Raw genomic sequence first — 12,562 nt, 5'->3', positions numbered from 1 at the left:
GTGTGTGTGTGTGTGTGTGTTGTGTGTGTGTGTGTGTGTTTGTGTCACAAACTGTGCACAGAGCAAGTTGTAATCCATCTATTAAGTAGTAATCCATCTATCAAATAATCTATTCCCTTGAAAAGATTTTTCATTAGTCACATAATGCCTCCATTGACTCTAAATCAGGCTTTGTTTGGAGTTATTTTTAAGGTTTTAGGCAGGGGGGAAGGGGTGCATCAACTCTGTTGGAATGCTGACAATGGTGCGCAGAGCATGAGCAGACCAGGCGCAGCCTACCTATTCTGACAGACAAAACAAATAGGACATACAAGTATATGTAGAAGACTAATGTGATGAAATTCCATCAGGGTTTTTATCTTGATCCAAGTGTTTATATAGTAGAGCATTTTAATTGTATTTGGTTGGTAATTCGATTTTATTCTAATCGGAAAGTAAGGCACATTTTCAACTTGTCCATTTTCATGACAAATATTGTATGTCTTGGTGTCTGAGACATAAACATTTCAAAACTGGTTGGGTCTCATTGATTTGCAGGATATTTACTTGATTCATAACAACAATGATGAATGCGTGTTGTTGTTTTTTTGCATACATTTAGTGGAGTTTTTACAAATCATTTAAATTCATTTAAATGCAATCGAGTGCAATTCAGTCTTCTGTGTAATACACTGTTACATAGTTTGACTGACAATAAATAAATCACTTTGATTGATCATCTGAACTAAGGTACTGTGCAAAAATCTCACCAGCTCATGAGTTGATCATTTGAATTAGGTGCGTTGGGAAAGGGAGACATCTGAAAAATACAGGGCAGCGGCCCTCGAGGACCCGATTTGGACCCCCCCTGCCATATTGTAATCGAATGGTTAGAAAATTACCTGGTTTCCCCCCCCCCCCCCACACACACACACACACAATCAAACTACTGCGCTTCATATAAATTAATGCATTATTCTATTACGTATATGCTAAAATGCTGCTTAATATATGACTTGTTATACAGTTATGTGTTTGTGGAGTAAAAAAAGGTTTCATAATGGACTTTGCAATCCATGATTTCAAACATAAGGTGTTGAAATTTGTTTTAAAAAAGCTGACCACGTCAAACTATTGACTCCTCAAACTAAAAAATGGCCCTCAAGACGGAAAGATTACGGTGTGAGATGAAACTAAGCCATATGACTTTATTGTGTAACTCAACAGTATGACTAAGCATTTCTGCAAATTTGATGACCCCTCTGTCTACAGTTGAAACTCGAACGACCACACGCATACACACGCAGCAAGCACATGCACGCTGTGACCTGGTAGTCTGGTGTGCCAGTATGTTGACCAGCTGGTGTTATTTTATCACCTCCCACTCATCACTCAGTGCAGCTCCTTATCAGCACAGATACAATATATCCTCTTCCAAAAATGCCGTAACAGTGAGTGAGGCCAATTCCAGGGTCTGCCACACAACTTAATATTATCAGTTATAACGCTCTACGCATTTGCAGTAAGCAGGTAAAGAAACTGGACTGAAGTGAATATGACGTCATTTTTATTTGCATCCTTAGCGAGAACAGCATTTAAGCCTGCGGGCCACTGTCATTTTTTGTGATGCTTTTCGTAGCTCTTCAGTCAGTAATTTTTCTATTTGTTGTATGGGTGATGTATTGGGGCATCGTCTAGCTGCCAATCATTTTTTAAACCGCAGACTGTACACATCTAGGTTAATTTTGCTGTTGCCATTATGTTGTTAGGTAGGCCGGTAGGAGTAACTAAGTATAAATATTTGGCACTATTTATTTTTAAAAAAAATTCTCAAAGTCGGATGCATACAATTGCCCCAAATCACTTACCAAGAAATAAACTTCATATATAGAGGGAATTACGTTTTCCATTCCCACCGCTTGATTGATGGAGGCAGTTAATATCGATGCTTTTCTGGATCAATGTTTGTTAATCCTTAACTACTTCAAGAAAACATCCAGATCTGTTCTGAATGCCGAGTGAGTCAAAAGCGAGAAGTTGGTACAAACTGGACAAATGTCTTCTGAGTCACTCACCAGGAGTCAGACCAACAGGAGACTGTGACATGGTGGGAGGAAAACATGTTGTTGTGTTCCATCCCTCAGAATGCAAAAAAAGAAATGCTGTACACGCCTACACAGTGGCAAGGGAGGAACACGCTAATTAGCACACTCACCTTCTGCTCCTGTGTTTTTGCATGTGTGTATGTGTGCATGTATGCATGCGCGTGTGCATCGACCTTACGAAAGAAGTAACTAACCCTGGTGCTAACTGTGCCAAGCACCCACAACACACACCAGTCCTTTCACGTACTGAAAGGTACACAATGTTCGCGACAAACATGCACACACAATTTGATCTATCTATATTTGTCACTTGTTCTCAACTGTTGTCACCCACATCTACCGACTGTTGCTAAGTCGCACCCCACTTTCATACGTAGACGTACAATAAATAAATAAATAAATAAATAAATAAATAAATGAGAAGTTCCTTACAGGGCACATTATTGAGAAAGTGAGGATGACGGTACAGCATACAAAATATTGTATTAACATGAAATATCATAACTGCAGATCACAATTCAAAATTCTATCTATTATGTATACATCAGAGAGAAACAAATATGAACACATTCTGTTAATGAAGCGATTACGTTTCTGACACATGCCTGTCAAAATGTAATAGTCCAGCCAGGCATGCAGATTAAAAAGTAAACCTGCAGGGTTTCTCTTCTATTTACCATGGAGGTCTGATTCTATAGCTGCGACAAATGAATTTCACATTTACGAGAACCCTACCCATCAATCTTTGATAAATTCAAGGTAAAAATATAATTAAAGCTTTCCTGAAATGAACATTTGCAAACAGCTACAGGAGTTTGTGTGTCTAACATTGGCAGAATAAATAGCTAGCCATTAGGTATGTGCATAAAATTTCAAAGGGTAATAAATTTACAAGAAACCAGCATTATTACACAGTCTCTATTGATATATTTTAGCTGAGACACAGATTTACTAGAAAGTGATCACTTTTAAAAGGAGTAAAAATGCACCAAATTGTTAGAACCTGTGCTTCAAACTTACATGATTCTTCAAACTTTCTTAATCTTTATCCTGTTTTCATATAACTGCTATAGTTGGAAAGCTTGCTAAACAAGGGAAAACCACATAATGATTGTAATTATCCCTAATCATGTACTAAAGTAATTCCAGTCACTGTGTGAAACAATAATCAAATCAGCATATGTAAAGTTATTATAATTCGAAAACGGTGAATATTACATTGAAGTTGAACGTAAAACAATCTGAAAGCTTCCTTTTAGGACAGCAATAGAACATCCAATTGTTAGGTAATCTGAATGTAGCAAAATATAGAAATTAAGACAATTGTGGGTATAGTATAATGCATAAATATCAACTGTACTTTATCTGCATATCAATATTTTCTGATTGACTTACTATCTTACTCACAGTATGATTTTTGATAAGATATTAGAGTTTCATGAAAGTAAAAGGACTGCAAGGAGAACAAAATGGGATGCCAAACTAAGGAGAACAACTTTGATTGGGGGTGGCATCCTGGTGAGCTGTCATGGCAACAGTAGGACAGACGTAAGAGATGATGGCGGGTGGCTATGAAGTCACCAGAGGAAAATATATGTGCCACGTCACCATGGGGGAAAATGTAAATCAGGTTTCAAACATACCAACTCCCTTGATTAACAAAGCAAAGCATCCCTTGCCCTGAAAGGTGAAGTAACATTAATAATCACAATAATCACACATAAATGATTTAGTAATATTTTTAAATGAAGGGTTAGGTTCAGCAACGAGAGGATTTTACATCAATTACAACGCAGCGTAAATGGTATTGCATAAGCTTTTACAGGTCAAACTTAAAAATAAAAATGATCAAAAGACTGACGTGCTAGGGGACCAAACAGGAATGGCTATTTAAATCGGCATCAAAAATACCATAAGGGACACAAAGGTAGGCTATCTCTGAATAAAATTTGCGTTTGATCAGTAATATTTTTGGAGTAATGGCAAGCACAATATCATCTTTGCATTGCTCAAGAATCAAGCTGGCCCAGTAAGTGTGCATCACAAGTAACACCACAAAGCTGAGGACAGCTTTCCGGCACCCTGGTTGCCCAGGGGGGTGAGTTCCCCTGCAAATAGGACAACTTTGGAACCACAATGTTGCGTCATTAACATACAGTACACCTGGATTTTAGTCTCTCTGTTACCAGGAAGATAAGTTTCACCAACCACATATCCCGAAAGTGACTTTTAGGCCTAATCCGCCTGCACAGTCTACGTCTAGTCGGGTCAGTTATGCAAAGTGTTGCACAACTGCTGAGGTAAAATGTTTTATAAGCCAAAAATGTCAAGATACAACTCCAGCCTTTTTTTGTTGTTGTTGCATGATTAATGCTTCAATTAAATGTCTATTTTCTGTGTGTGTGTGTAGTGGGGGGGGGTTAGGGCTTGCGGACTAACCTAGACAAAAATACAAATACAGAATGAACCCATGGGGGATACATTCCAGTCCCAAATGCTATGAAGAGCAAATAAAAACATTTGCACACATGATTTAAACACCCAAACAAATGACTAAAAGCTTCTTTCGAAAAATGAAATAGCCTGGGATCCTGGGAATTAAAGTGACTTAGTATTCTAAACTTCGGTGGGTTGATACACTACATCAGCATACCTGTGTAGGCCGCGTTAATATGTCTTCTTAAACCTATGATGAAGTTAAAGCACTACATAAGTGCATTAGGTTAACCATGTGCCATCAAATACATTTTTTGGACTATGATGTGCTTTTCAGCAAGTATAATTAGTAGCCCATTCAAAATGTCCCGGGACTCATTGGTTGATGACTTGATGATATAACGTCTAGTAAGCACAGATTTTGGATGCGACTCTGAGCTTTGGCAAACATTTGAAATAGATTCGAACATTTCTATGTACAGCACTTTGGTTCAGTTGTGGTCATTTTTTAAAATGCTCCATGAATAAAGGTAAGTTGATTTGAGTCGAGTCCATTTGTGTGCCCTTGAGAGGTGGTAGCACGGAAGAAAGATCAGTCAAAATAAACCACTTGCAAACTCACCTAGTTGCTGATTAGCTGGTAATGACCCAACTAAAGATAAATATTTACTATGTGTGTATTTGAAAGAAACAAAATGCTCTCTGTCTCACTGAGTTTAAAAGTTGAACATGAAAGATGAAAGCAGTAAGTGATATTTTTACGAGTTGAATAACAGCAAGATAAACAAACGCCAGCATCCTTACAATTCAGGTACACTCATTTTCAAAATCAAACAATTTTTTCAAAGGTACTGTAAAATGATTGAAATTATATTCAAGCAACTTTTCAATCCAAGTGGCTTTAATTTAATTTTTAATTTCAATTTTTTTCAGCTTTAGCTTTCTTGGCCAACAGTTTAGACATAATGAAATGACAGTAATCACTTGTACTCACCAGTTATCTCATCATCCTCATCATCATCTCCAGTATCCTCTGCCTCTTGGTCAGTGATGTGGCACATTTCTGGCTGGCCTCTGCTGCCATTCAGCTGCTGCTCCTCTTCATCGGACATTCTGTTGTGCTACCTTAGCATTGCCGCGAGACGCCTGAAAGAAGACAGAGTGTGATTGGCCGTTTCTTTGTATCCATCCATCCATCGAAAACGATGAACACTTTTCAGCCCACGATTCGCCCAGTGATTGGGCACAGATGAGACAATAATGGAGGCGAGGTGCTCTCAAGACTTTCTCGGGCACTTAAAAAGCTCTCTCTGATGGGGGCTAATGACTCTCTCGTGCTTTTCTCCATTGTGTGGTTGCAGTCTTGAAAATCTCCATGACAATGCTGATGCAAAACAAAAATGTTGGGACCCTCAAAAAGGCTACATATTATCAAGGAAAACAACTCTACTGTCTAATGTGCTTTTTGCCCTGATGGTGGCAATGAACAAAAAGGCGTGACATTCATCATAAACTGTCACAACTGAGAGAATATCTTATCAATGGCAGAAATTCTTCTGGTCATGTCTATGTGGACAACTCATAAAACACCTTACCGTATTTTCTGCACTATAAGGCGCACCGGATTATAAGGCGCACCTTCAATGAATGGCCCATTTTAAAACTTTATTCATATATAAGGCGCACCGGATTATAAGGCGCATAGAATAAATAACTCAACGTTGCTCAAACGTTAATGCAATCACAATATAGTAACACTCGAAATAGTGAAAACAATAACAATATAAAGTCAAGATTCATTCCCTCACGGATTCGTTCTCGCGATGAACTGGAAATGCGAATCACTCACTCACTGATTCGTTCACTCACACTCGTTGTGAACGGGAAATGCAATTCACGACTCCTTCGTGAACGGGAAGTTACGTCATTTTCTTTGTTTTGTTTTACGGCGAGGAGGCACCAGGAGTCTTCAATCGGCCTACCAAGCATGTTTTTGGGATGTGGGAGGAAACTCGAGTGCCCGGAGAAAACCCATGCGGGCCCGGGTAGAACATGCGAACTCCGCACAGGGAGGGCCGGAGGTGGAATCGAACCCGCACCCTCCTAACTGTGAGGCGGACGTGCTGGAGAGAGAGTGGAATAATTATTTTTAAATTGTATTTCTTTTTTTAATTAAAGTGACAATTTTTAAAAAAGCTTTTAGTGTAAGGCATAAACTATTAAAAGTGATTGTGATTAAAATCCAAAAGAATCAACATGGCTTTGTTTACTGACTAACTATAAATATTTCGAGAAAAAATGGTTGGGAAACCAACACAACCAATTGCATAAGTGGAAATTTGACAACGTTTTTTTTTTTAACCACAATCATGACTCCAATCAAATTAGACAATGCAGATAATTTCGAATTCAAGGGTCGGATTAGGACCTGCTTCTTTAGTGTAATAACACACCGTACCGAGCCTTGCGTGGGTAGGTGTACAATATATGTAACCATTTGACAAGTGAAAATCCCTAACTGAACCAAATGTGGGCAGCAGTGTGAATTATGGCCGAGGTTCACAGTTCCACCCTCAAGCCTTTCTGCTTCCCTGCTGGTGAAAGAGTTTTTGCCAAGGCTTCCGTCCACATTTTTAAAAGAAAAATGGCCACGGGGCTGAATGTAAATTGGCATTGTGTAAAGTAGCATAACCTGTTTGCAAAATATGTACGCATTTGTAAATAAGAGACACGCTAGACTGACACCTGGGTCTAAAACGCAACATGAGCGTATAAGTTTACGTTGCCTAATGTGTCAGAAAACTGCAAATTTCAAGATGTATTTGGCCATCTCACTTCTGCACACATCAACCTCAAAACGTATGATAACAATCGCACCAATATTTTGTATTTTATGGAGAAATCATTTTCTTCAAAAAATAAAATTGGCTGTTGAAATATATTTGCATGAATGAACCTGTAAGATTGAATATTGCAAATGTCTTTCCTCAACATGGCCATAGTGCTTCCTGTGTGCTGATCCTGGCCATGCTTTGTTGACTTTTAAAATGTGTTGCAGGACAATAAAATACAAGCTGTATGCCAAAAATGGCCCTCTGCTAACTTCATCAACACAAAAATGCTGTTACGCAATCCTGTTAGACTTCCCATGAATGACATGTCACACTCAATAACCAATGAATATGTTATATTTAGCACAAGGAACAAAAGGGAACAACTCTACAGCCACCAGGCTCACAGCAGAGACGGACGGCAATGTGAAACATCCACTTGTTTTCCTGGGTGGGATAATGTCAAACTATCATCCAATGCCCTGGCATGTGTGTAAATGTACTCGAGGGTGATGGGACCAAAATGGAGGGGAAAAATCATCATGTCACATCTCAGTTGATTGCACTTATTATTATCAAACCACGCCGAGATTTTAACAGCCGGTATGTTGTAACTGTTGCATGTATCGAATTCAAATGACAATACAAAGATTAAATACATTTTATTTATTTTATTTTAAAAAACCCATCTGCCCGATTATGCAAAGTTCATTCATACGATAGTCAAGTTCACATATATATCGCAAAGGGCTTCACATGTACAAAAATGAACAATTATTCTCAAACATCCCCCGATTTTAAACTCCCAGGAGGGCAAGGAAAAACTAAAAAAAAAAACTACTAGGGGAAAAATGAGAAACCTTGAGAAAAGACCACAGATGGGAGGATCCTCCTTGCAGGATGACCAGGCTGCAATGGATGCAGATAACTATGCAGGATAGCACATCAGGTAGAAACTCTATGACTCTACCTCAGTTTAATAATAAACACTGTTGCGAGGAACACACACACACGCACACAACTTTAAATCATGCGTACAATTATGTGTACTTATGTAACATGACATGGCAGGGAGAGGCAGCACATACTACTGTAAGCATGGCTGGGAAGGCTTTGTAGAAAAGGTCTTTGGTGTGCCTACAACTCGCTAACATTCATACTTGTCATGATTCAACATGACCAAAATTAATTATTATCAACTATTGTATCTAGACTGAAAAATAATGTTCCATCAATAATGTTCTCCAGCTTTAAAACTTACCCTCCACCCATTTCTGTCCTCATTAGGACCCCGGGGGAGTTAAAGTACCCCAGCTGACTTTAGGCAGGAGGTGGGAGTTGGACTGATCAGCAACCAAGCGTAGAGCAAATACCGTTCACACACATTCTCACGTATGGATAACATGGAGTCTTGAACGAACCTTACATGCATGTTTTTGGAACGTGGCCACTTGAGTGTAGCCTGACTTCAGACAGCAATAAGAGGTTTTGGGGGTTGGGTTTTGATGGGGAAGCTGGGGTGAGGGAGGAGGCTTGTCTGTCTGCTGTTCTAAGAAAAAATGTCACCATGGGAAAGTGGGGGAGGTGCCAGAGAAGCACAAATAGATGTTTTTTTATTCAACAGTACAAGTTGACAATGACAGCTGACTTTTAGGATGAAAGGTTGAGTTGAGGCTATACAAATCCGGGTTGGCCAGCGTTACAATTACAATAATTAGATTAAGATAAAAATGAAATCAAACTAAAAATTATTTAAGAAGAATATATGTTACTTTATGGTGTTTCTTTTAACTTAATATTCCGTCATTAAAAAATAAAATCAACATCCATTTAGGAATTATCAAACATAATAGAAGATACTCAGTTCTAGCCATTGTAGAAACTGAATGGGCATGTTCCCATTTTGACTGACTTGACGGGGAATACAATACAATACATTTGAATAGAAAGGAGGAGAATACATCATTAGCCATCAGCGGTCCTGCCCAAGTGATTGACATGAGAACTTGTAAGACCGAAATGCTGTCCAATCCCGGTACATTCACACCATGCAGAAATAAGGTTGGAAGAAGATGATGACTAATCCAAAATTAGCTTTAACGCCACTCTTTAAATATTGCAAGATTTGAACAAGTTTGAAAGAACATGCATTGCTTTTTAAGTCACAGGAACATTTTGTGGCACACACGTTCTTCCTGTTCAACATTGCGATCATCAAGACTCCACGTGTTAGTTGAAATGACAGGAGTGTTGCTACTTAAGTTATTTATTGAAGTGTTAGAAAATGTGGCTTCTGAGGTGTCAGTACGAAAGAAAGTGGGGAGTGAAATAAAAGAAATGATTAAGGGGGGTGTGAACACAGCTGCTTGCATAAGACTGCTTACATAAGGTCTGGCTAATAATGTCACCGTTTTGCTTACTAGAAAATAAAGTTATATAAGGTGTGTGCCAAGATACAAGGACAAGTAATTGTCGACCTCATTTGATTCATTTCCCTTCCTGTAACATCCCAAGGCGCGCTGTAAAAGCTCTCTAAGGAGGATCTTGTCTACGTCAAAAGTACCAGGAAAAAGTCTTGATAAATTGTCAAAATTAAGCAAAAAACACGATCCATACCGACTTGAAGTGAATCAAAGCAAACCTCATCTTTTTATAAATCGCCCACTTACTTTCCCATTCTGATATCATTAAGGACACAGTTGTATGCAAAGAAAGTGGTCACGCCCCACAACACCCCACTCAACAAGCTCACAGATAGGAACTGGTGCTCATAAAATGGATATTGTATAACAAGGCCTGATGTATTAGGTTGGCTTACAGCTTTTAATAGCTTGTGTAAGAGAATTACACAATAGTGAGGCCCTGCTGGTGCTGCACACATGCTAAGCTATATGGATTCAAAGTGCACCGTTTTTGTATAAGCAATGCGATGCTCACAAATGCTGTGTAACTTGTGTCTTATACTTTAATGTTGCATCTTCTGGTATAACCTGCATAACGTGGAAAGTCAATTGTGAGACCTTCACTCCTGCTCTCTGGAGGTTACTGCTGATGTTACTAACAGTGTTGCCAAGGGTAGAAAATGGAGCGCATAAGCAAGAATACACCTTATGCAAAATTGCATTGCATTCCATTCCATTTGAACATGCCTTGTTTTATGATGTCAGCACATTTGTCCAAAGCCACACCTGACCTAGAAAACAAGTCTGCTGCATTTGTATTGAAACCACAGCCAAATACTTTCATACACTTTTAACTTTGAGCCCGTAAGATGCATAATTCATACAGGATTAACATGGATCAAACAGTAAGGAACATAGACACAAACATGCGCACGCACTCACGTGACCTGGATCAGTAAAAAACACTGACCTGCATCGACTTGCTTCAGGGGATATTTTTAAATAAATGAACACCTCAGGCCAGCCTCACCCAGGCGCCATCTCGTCCAAACGCCTCATTTGTGTGGCAAAATAAACCAAGGTTTCCTTTTAGTATATAGTACAGCAGTCTGCTGCGTTGTGAATTGAGGCTTTAGTTACAATGCATAAAATTCAGTCAACATATTGTGTTGATTTTCAATCTAAAAAGCTGCATTGTGAAAGATGACAAAAGTCAGCAACCTCAAGTCAAACATCCCAAGGCCATTAGGGAGTGGGGGAGGGCTCAGAAATCACTAAGTAAGATGTTCGGATTGGACTCTTCTGGCAGCCCTCCAGCCAATCACTGATGACGCTGAGGGTTCATGGAGGTTGTTTAGGGTTGGAAGGGGACACAAGTAGGGGAAGGGTCTTCCATGGTATAGGTGTTTATTAACCATGGAAGGGGCAGCTGATCCTTTCGGCTGCTATATAGAATCTTGGATTGCACAACGGCTAAGCGAAACAATCAATCTGGAATATTGCAGAAAAAGAGAAAAAAAATAAAGCAATAGATGAAGTGACTTACTTCGAATGCAAGAAAATTACGTTTTTGGTGTTGCTACCTTAAAGGGAACCAATGCTGGAGATGAAATTGATAAAGTACATTGTTTGTTTGTAATGACAATTGGCTGCTCAAACAAAAACATGGTGTGATAATAAAATCATGGCTCTGATGTTACATCAATTAATCTGTACTTAATTAATGGTGTTCCTTACTCTCTTAAATCGCAACTCATTTACCACTCACTTCTCAGATTTTCTTTCCTTTAATGTCAAAAGCCATGATTGCGTGTGTATCCGTGTGCACGTGTGCGTGTGTTTGTGTGCATATGTCGTGAATGTGGTGACACGGCATGCAAACAACCAACCAGTTGCTCTGATTGTGACTAACAACTATGCAGGATTCGAGTTGCAAATTATTGTGACCATTCATGTCACAATCACAGAGTTTGTAGATTGTTCGAACTGTGTTGACCACAAACAAAGACTTTAAAGCATTAGTTATCCATCCATCCATTTGCTGAAACGCTTATCTTCACGAGGGTCTCAGCTGCTGGAGGCCAATACAGTACTTGAACTAGAATAGGAAACCCACTAAACAAAAGTGCAACCAGAAGACCAACAATTCTCTCTCTCTCTCTCTCTCTCTCTCTCTCTCTCTCTCTCTCTCTCTCTCTCTCTCTCTCTCTCTCTCTCTCTCTCTCTCTCTCTCTCTCTCTCTCTCTCTCTCTCTCTCTCTCTCTCTCTCTCTCTCTCTCTCTCTCTCTCTCTCTCTCTCTCTCTCTCTCTCTCTCTCTCTCTCTCTCTAACATATACGTATATAAAATGGCCCTTCATTATATAAATATATATATATATATATAGGTGTTTATTAACCATGGAAGGGGCAGCTGATCCTTTTGGCTGCTATATAGAAACTTGGATTGCACAACGGCTAAGAGAAACAATCAATCTGGAATATTGCAGAAAAAAAGAAAAGAACATGCTTTGTTATATATATATATACATACATATATACATACATATATACATACACACATATATATATATATATATATATATATATATATATATATATACATATATATATATATATATATATATAACTATATAACTATATACATAACTACATATATAACTATATATATATATATATAACTATATATATATAACTATATATATATAGTTTGCCTTAAACTTAATTTAAAGAGTCAATACACAGACAAGAACTTGACAGTGCTTGCTGTATGCTGTTCTAACTGAAAAAAAAAAACTTTGCGATTAAAAA

The sequence above is a fragment of the Syngnathus typhle genome, linkage group LG2 (assembly GCF_033458585.1).
Source record: "Syngnathus typhle isolate RoL2023-S1 ecotype Sweden linkage group LG2, RoL_Styp_1.0, whole genome shotgun sequence".
Lineage (NCBI taxonomy): Eukaryota > Metazoa > Chordata > Actinopteri > Syngnathiformes > Syngnathidae > Syngnathus > Syngnathus typhle.
Note: the sequence above shows the minus strand (reverse complement) of the source record.